Source organism: Balaenoptera ricei, chromosome 6, assembly GCF_028023285.1.
Source record: "Balaenoptera ricei isolate mBalRic1 chromosome 6, mBalRic1.hap2, whole genome shotgun sequence".
Classification (NCBI taxonomy): Eukaryota; Metazoa; Chordata; class Mammalia; order Artiodactyla; family Balaenopteridae; genus Balaenoptera; species Balaenoptera ricei.
The window spans coordinates 38,075,903-38,084,338 of record NC_082644.1 but is presented as its reverse complement, the minus strand read 5'-3'; positions in this window follow the sequence as shown (position 1 = coordinate 38,084,338).

The following is an 8,436-nucleotide window of genomic DNA, read 5'->3' as shown; positions in this document are numbered from 1 at the left end:
ACTCAGCAATCCCACTACTGGGCATATACCCTGAGAAAACCATAATTCAAAAAGAGACATGTACCACAATGTTCATTGCAGCTCTATTTACAATAGCCAGGACATGGAAGCAACCTAAATGTCCATCGACAGATGAATGGATAAAGAAGATGTGGCGCATAGATACAATGGAATATTCCTCAACCATAAAAAGGAGCGAAATTTAGTTATTTGTAGTGAGTTGGGTGGACCTGGAGTTTGTCATACAGAGTGAAGTAAGTCAGAAAGAGAAAAACAAATACCATATGCTAATGCATATATATATGGAATCTAAAAAAACTGGTACTGATGAACCTAGTAGCTGGCCAGGAATAAAGATGCAGATGTAGAGAACAGACTTGAGGACACAGGGGGCAAGGGTAAGCTGGGACGAAGTGAGAGAGTAACATTGACATATATAGAGTACCAAGCGTAAAATGGATGGCTGTTGGGAAACCGCTGCATAGCACAGGGAGATCAACTCTATGCTTTGTGATGACCTAGAGGGGTGGGATAGGGAGGGTGGGAGGGAGGCTCAGGGGGAAGGGGATATATGGATATATGTATACATATAGCTCATTCACTTTGTTGTACAGCAGAAGTTAACACAACATTGTAAAGCAATTATACTCCAATAAAGATATGAAAAAAAAAAAGAAAAAAAAAGGAAATCCTGGACGAATTCAAAGTGGAAAGAATTAACTAAAGGAAAAAAATACTAAAACAAGGAAACAATATAGATTACTGGAAATAAATTATTGACATTTAAAACTTTGCAAGAACTTAATGGCACCATCTATGCTCCCCTCCCCCTTCATTTTCCTTTTTTACTTTTATTTTTTCTGTTGTTGTTATTTACAAGGGTAATTTATGATCATTATAACTATTTAAACAGTATAAAGATGTAAAATGAAAAATTTTATGGTATTCCCTCCCCCCAGCTCCATCTGCTTTAACCAAATGTTAATAGCCTAGAATTAATGCTTTCTTTCCACTCCTTTTTTTGTCCATACAAAGATATATATATATACACACACACACACACACACACACATAGAACACATATATTCATATACCTAATATACCTACATAGAGGTTGTTTTTGGTTGTTTTTTAAAACTAGGATTACAGCATACATATACTCTATGTATTAAATTGGATTTTTTTTGGCCTATGCTCTCATTTTTCTTTGCTGAAGAAATTCAGCAAATTTCTTTTTTCACTTTACACAATGTAGAATTCCCTGTGGTGTTATGTAGATCCAAACTCACTTTAAAAAATAAAGCTGTGTAATATTTCATATTATTTAGGTCTCACAATTTATTCAGCCAATTGATAGACATCATACAAGAAATGCATATCCACTTCTTTCTTAGGGGAAATATGAGATCAGAAATATGATATCGTTCTTAAAAGGGAAATATGAATTTTCCTTTTAAGAATGTAAGTTGAGCGCTAAACCATCAGGTTCTTGCTAGCTCAATTCTCAGGGCTAAGGAGAAGCTGAAAAATAAGTGCTTTTAAGATTTGTTCTTAAGCTCCTGACACATAAGGAGAAAAAGGCAAGAATTTTCCTATAAACTTTATTTTGTACACACGTATAGACTCTTTATAGAGCTTAGTTCTTTCAAACATTTTAGGAACATTGTTTAGATAATTGCATAGGTGGTCATAAAACAGTGGTTATTGTGAAAATTGATGATGATTTAAAAATGTAACAGCTAATGTTAATGATTCATCAGGAAGCTTATTAAACCTTTCCTAAGGTCCATTGTACTCCAAATCACTTTGTCTTGGGGGTGTTAGATGAACAATGAACTTAGATATCTCTTACTGTAGTAGATTTAAAAGAAAGCAATTTTTGTTTGTAAACCCAAACACAACGCATTGTGTCTTTGGTTAGCATTTTCTTCCACAATACTTAAACCATTACAAATAACCAGCAATCAAAGCACTACTACATAGGTCTTTATGTATTGCCACTTTACTCAAAGTGGGCTTCCTGAGTTAGAGAGGGTAGGCATTTTTTACTTTTTAATAGAGAGTGGCAGATTACCTTCCCTAAGAGATAAAGCAATTCATATTGCCTTGTCTGCTCAAGTTGTTATTACTACTTCAGAAAGGGACATTAGGAGACACACTGGCTTCAAGCTGCCATCTTTCCAGCTGGCTTCTTATTTTAAAGTATGATATAAATAAATAGTTTAAATTATTCCTCTCTGGTCTTAATTTGCTGTTGAGATGAGAATTTAGAAATGGTATACAGTCCAGGGGCTTCCCTGGTGGCACAGTGGTTAAGAATCTGCCTGCCAATGCAGGGGACATGGGTTTGATCCCTGGTCCAGGAAGATCCCGCATGCTGAGGAGCAACAAAGCCCACAAGCCACAACTACTGAGCCCATGCGCTGCAGCTATTGAAGCCTGCGTTCTTAGAGCCTGTGCTCTGCAACAAGAGAAGCCACTGCAATGAGAAGCCCGTGCACTGCAATGAAGAGTAGCCCCCGCTAGCTGCAACTAGAGAAAGTCCGCACACAGCAACAAAGACCCAAAGCAGCCAAAAAAAAAAAAAAAAAAAGAAAGAAAGAAATGGTATACAGTCCAAACACAAGTCCCCCTTATCTCCTACTCAGATTTTCTACCCATTTTCTCCAAATTGCTATTAGAGATGAATGGGACTTGCAGGTCTAGAAGACGAGCAGATGAACACAATTGCAAGATTAGATGTTTCTCTATTTAGATCACAAGGAGGAAAACACCCCACATTACCTTTCACTGGGGCTCTTGATTATGTTGTGTTTTTCCATTAGGTTTTCTATCTCTTGCAATTTACCAATTGATGAAGAATAAGGAGAACTATACTGTTGGGCTAGAGTGAGATGGAAGGAGAAAAAAATGAAAAATCAGCAAAGTAAAAGTTAGTTAGAATTCCAAGTTGTAATCTCGCAAGTGCCATGTGCTCTGTGGGATCTAAATGAGTACTTACTGAATTTTCAGAGGCAATAAAAGACCTCCTTTGCTCCTACATTTAATAGAAGACCTACTTTTAACTGAGAGACGAAGTTATACTCAATACTTTCTGTGCTGACTCTGGAAAGTGGATTGTTGTGATTCTTCAGAGGATGGATTAAAAAAAAAAATCCTAACTGATAAAATGAGACTTGGTTAAAACATTGGTTTTCATTTAAAAAATTATGGCCTGTTATATATCAAATGCTTGTGTCCCCTCAAATTCATATGTTGAAGCCCTAACCCCCAATGTGATGTGTATTTGGAAACTGGGCCTTGGGGAAATACTTAGGATTAGATGAGGTCATGAGAGTGGGGTCCTGGTCCAATGAGATTAGTGCTCTTTTAAGTAGATACCGGAGACTGCTGTCTCTCTCTGTCTCTCCATGCACATGTAGTGAGCAAAGGCCATGTGGAAAAACAGCTAGAAGGCAACTGTCTATGAGTAAGGAAGAGAGCTCTTGCCAGAAACTGACCCTGCTGGTACCTTGATCTTGGACTTCTAGCCTCCAGAACTGTGAGAAAACAAATTTCTATTGTCTAAGCCACCCAGTATGTGGTATTTTGTGATTGTAGGGCAGAAGCAGCCACAGACGATACATAAATGAAAGGGTGAATGGTTATGGCTGTGCTCCAGTGAAGGGCCTTAGGGCAGAATTTGGCCTTCAGGTTGTAATTGGCCAACCTGTGTCCTAGACTATCCCACACCCTCGCCACTCACCAGGAACATAAAAGCCACCATAATCTTCTCAGGGCAACCTCACCCAGAGCCTCATTATCAGAAGACCAGGTTTGTCTTTGTGTTGTTTCATCCCATACAGGTTGTCTTAAAAGCCTATGACTTTCTGCTCATGACCAGTTACTGCTATGACTTCAACATGCCCGAGAGTGCCTAAGTAGTCTTGTCTTTAAGCCAATAACCAGTTATATTTTTTATTGTTTTGTCACATCATGATTAAATAATGAAACACTAAACCCAATAGCCAAAAGTGGCAAATCTCTGGGTCATATTTTCTTAAACAAAATGGTCATTTAGGTTTATGAAGAGTAGAGAAATACCTGCATTTATTTTTCTCTGTGCATGTTTTGAATTGTCTTAATTACACTTAATTTACACTGAGTTTTAGTCTGAATTGGGGTTTGGTGGAAAGTTCTTATAGACTGACCCTCATCCTAGAAGTGGCATTTAGCATCTGCTGCTCTTCATTCAGTTCTCTGTTTAAAAGCATTTTCTGAGAAAGGTCTCCTCTGACCACCTTATCTAAGAGAGGACCACTTGTATCCCCTCAGCCAGCTTTATTTTTCTTCCTAGGACTTATCACTGTTTGACATCATATTATATATTCATGGATTGAATATCTGTCTCTAAGTCTAGAATGTAAACTCCATTGAAGACTTGTTTTTTCTCTTCACTGTTGTATCCCTCAGAACCACAAACAGTGCCTGGAACATAAGTGCTCAATAAATATTTCTTGAATGAGTGAATGAACTAATTGGAGGCCAGACTTATTTCCCAAGTTTGAGTCCTGCTCTTGGACACCAACCTCGTGTTCCAGAAGCTCTGAATACAGAGTGCTCCTCTGTTCTGGCCAGTGTTCACACAGAGGTTGTAAATAGCCCATAAACCTTGGGTCTGAATCAAGGAACACTTGCCTGAAATTCCAGGGGTCAATTCTTCATGGATCCTCTGTTCCCATTGCCCACCTATCTGCTCAAATGTCCTTTGTCTACACTGTGGACCCCATCTCACCTCTGCTTCTAGCAGCTGATGTTTGCCTGTGTTTTTCACATGCACCTTTTGGTCTCATGCTAGTTTACACTCACTTCCGGCCCGGCCCAGCCAAATCCATTTGGTGTTTTTCAAATGATGGTAGAAGATATGGTATAGGTGATATATTTTAATTTTTGTAATGGTATATGTGCTTTGATGTGTATTACAATATGACTCTCATATCACACCCATGCTTTATAATAAACAAAAAACAAATTTAAGTAAAAAGATCACATACTGTATGTTATTTTTGTGTGTAATGTTGGCTTTATTCTATTTATTTATTAGATTGAAGTATAGTTGATTTACAGTGTTGTGTTAGTTTAGGTGTACAGCAAAGTGATTCAGGAATATATATATATACATATATATATATATACACACATACATATAATATATATATATACACACATGTGTATATATATATATTCAGATTCTTTATACGTTATTGCAAAATGTTGAGTATAGTTCCCTGTGCTATACAGTAGGTCCTTCTTGGTTATATATTTTATATACAGTAATGTGTTTATGATAATTCTAAACTCCTAACTTATCCCCCCACACTTTCCCCTTTGGTAACCATGTTTGTTATGTCTGTGGGTCTATTTCTGTTTTGTATATAAGTTCATTCGTATCATTTTTTTTAGATTCCGCATATAAGTGATATAATATGTTATTTGTCTTTGGCTTACATCACTTAGTATGATAATCTCTAGGTCCATCCATGTTGCTGCAAATGGCATTATTTCATTCTTTTTATAGCTGAGTAATATTCCATTGTATAAGTAACATACTGTATGATTCTTTTTTAAGAGACAGTCTGGAAGAGGCAGATTTATAGGGACAGAAATCTGTGATTGCCAAGGCCTGGGGGTAGGGGTGGATGTGGACAATAAAGGGGCCCAAGGGAAATTATGGGATGATAGAAATATGTATCTTGATTGTGGTGGTGGTTACACAACTGTGTTTATCAAAATTTATCAAACTGCCACCTTAAAAGAGTGAATTTTACTGTGTGTAGACTATATCTCAATAACCTGCCAAAAATTAAATCAAAAGAATGAGTTAGTTTTAAAAAATCCAGTGTTAATGATGAAAAATCTGAAAGTGAAATTAAGAAAACACTCCCGTTTACCATTGCAACAAAAAGAATAAAATATCTAGGAATAAACCTACCTAAGGAGACAAAAGACCTGTATGCAGAAAATTATAAGACACTGATGAAAGAAATTAAAGATGATACAAACAGATGGAGAGATATACCATGTTCTTGAACTGGAAGAATCAACATTGTGAAAATGACTGTACTACCCAAAGCAATCTACAGATTCAGTGCAATCCCTATCAATTACCACTGGCATTTTTCACAGAACTAGAACAAAAAGTTTCACAATTTGTATGGAAACACAAAAGACCCTGAATAGCCAAAGCAATCTTGAGAAAGAAAAACAGAGCTGGAGGAATCAGGCTCCCTGACTTCAGACTATACTACAAAGTTACAGTCATCAAGACAGTATGGTACTGGCACAAAAACAGAAATATGGATCAATGGAACAGGATAGAAAGCCCAGAGGTAAACCCACACACATATGGTCACCTTATCTTTGATAAAGGAGGCAAGAATATACAGTGGAGAAAAGACAGCCTCTTCAATACATAGTGCTGGGTAAACTGGACAGCTACATGGAAAAGAATGAAATTAGAACACTCCCTAACACCATACACAAAAATAAACTCAAAATGGGTTAAAGACCTAAATGTAAGGCCAGACACCATCAAACTCTTAGAGGAAAACATAGGCAGAGCACTCTATGACATAAATCACAGCAAGATCCTTTTTGACCCACCTCCTAGAGAAATGGAAATAAAAACAAAAATAAACAAATGGGACCTAATGAAACTTAAAAGCTTTTGCACAGCAAAGGAAACCATAAACAAGATGAAAAGACAACCCTCAGAATGGGAGAAAATATTTGCAAAAGAAGCAACTGACAAAGGATTAATCTGCATGAGCAGCTCAATATCAAAAAAACAAACAACCCAATCCAAAAATGGGTAGAAGATCTAAATAGACATTTCTCCAAAGAAGATATACAGATTGCCAAGAAACACATGAAAGAATGCTCAACATCATTAATCATTAGAGAAATGCAAATCAAAACTACAATGCGATATCATCTCACACCGGTCAGAATGGCCATCATCAAAAAATCTAGAAACAATAAATGCTGGAGAGGGTGTGGAGAAAAGCAAACCCTCTTGCACTGTTGGTGGGAATGTAAATTGATACAGCCACTATGGAGAACAGTATGGAGGTTCCTTAAAAAACTAAAAATAGAACTACCATATGACCCAGCAATCCCACTACTGGGCATATACCCTGAGAAAACCATAGTTCAAAAAGAGTCATGTACCAAAATGTTCATTGCAGTTCTATTTACAATAGCCAGGACATGGAAGCAACCTAAGTGTCCATTGACAGATGAATGGATAAAGAAGATGTGGCACATATGTACAATGGAATATTACTCAGCCATAAAAAGAAACGAAATTGAGTTATTTGTAGTGAGGTGGATGGACCTAGAATCTGTCATACAGAGTGAAGTAAGTCAGAAAGAGAAAAACAAATACTGTATGCTAACACATATATATGGAATCTAAAAAAAAAAGAAAAGAAAAGAAAAGAAAAGAAAATGGTCAGAAGAACCTATGGGCAAGATGGGAATAAAGATGCAGACCTACTAGAGAATGGACTTGAGGATACGGGGAGGGGGAAGGGTAAGCTGGGACAAAATGAGAGAGTGGCATGGACATATATACACTACCACACATATAATAGATAACTAGTGGGCAGCAGCCGCATAGCACAGGGAGATCAGCTCGGTGCTTTGTGACCACCTAGAGCGGTGGGATAGGGAGGGTGGGAGGGAGGGAGATGCAAGAGGGAAGAGATATGGGGACATACGTATATGTATAACTGATTCACTTTGTTATAAAGCAGAAACTGACACACCATTGTAAAGCAATTATACTCTAATAAAGATGTTAAAAAATAAAAATAAGATAAAATAATCCAGTGTTTAATTATAAACGTGGTATGTAGCTATGGTAAAAGGTGGTAGGCAAATTATCAGAAGTTGTAAAATAGTGTATTTAATGATAATTTCAAAACTGGAGCACTGCTTACTATTACATCAGAGCATTACTTAGAGTATTTTTGTCTCCCTTTGTTTCTGTATTTCATGTGTGGACTGAACATCATTTCACGTCCCTATGGCCTCATCTGTCTCTTCCTCCAGCCACCACTGCTATAATCAATTTCATAGGGCTCTGACCAGTTACACACGTGTGCAACTCAACTGTGTCTTGCCTCAGGCAATGAAACTGCTTGATTCTCACTGATGTGTACCCCAGACGCGTACGAGAGATTACTTTGCGAGGCAAACTGTGTCCAACCTGCAGGGTGGAGCCTGGAGTTAATTGCTTTTCCCTTCCCCTCATGAAGTTCCTGAGACAATCCTGCAGGATGGAGCAGCCAGCCCCCTGTATCGCTGGCCTCTTTGTTCTGTCTCTCTCTTCTGGTTTTGCTCCCCCTTCCCCTTATTCCTGCTTCCTGGGACTGCACTCTCCCATAAAGATTT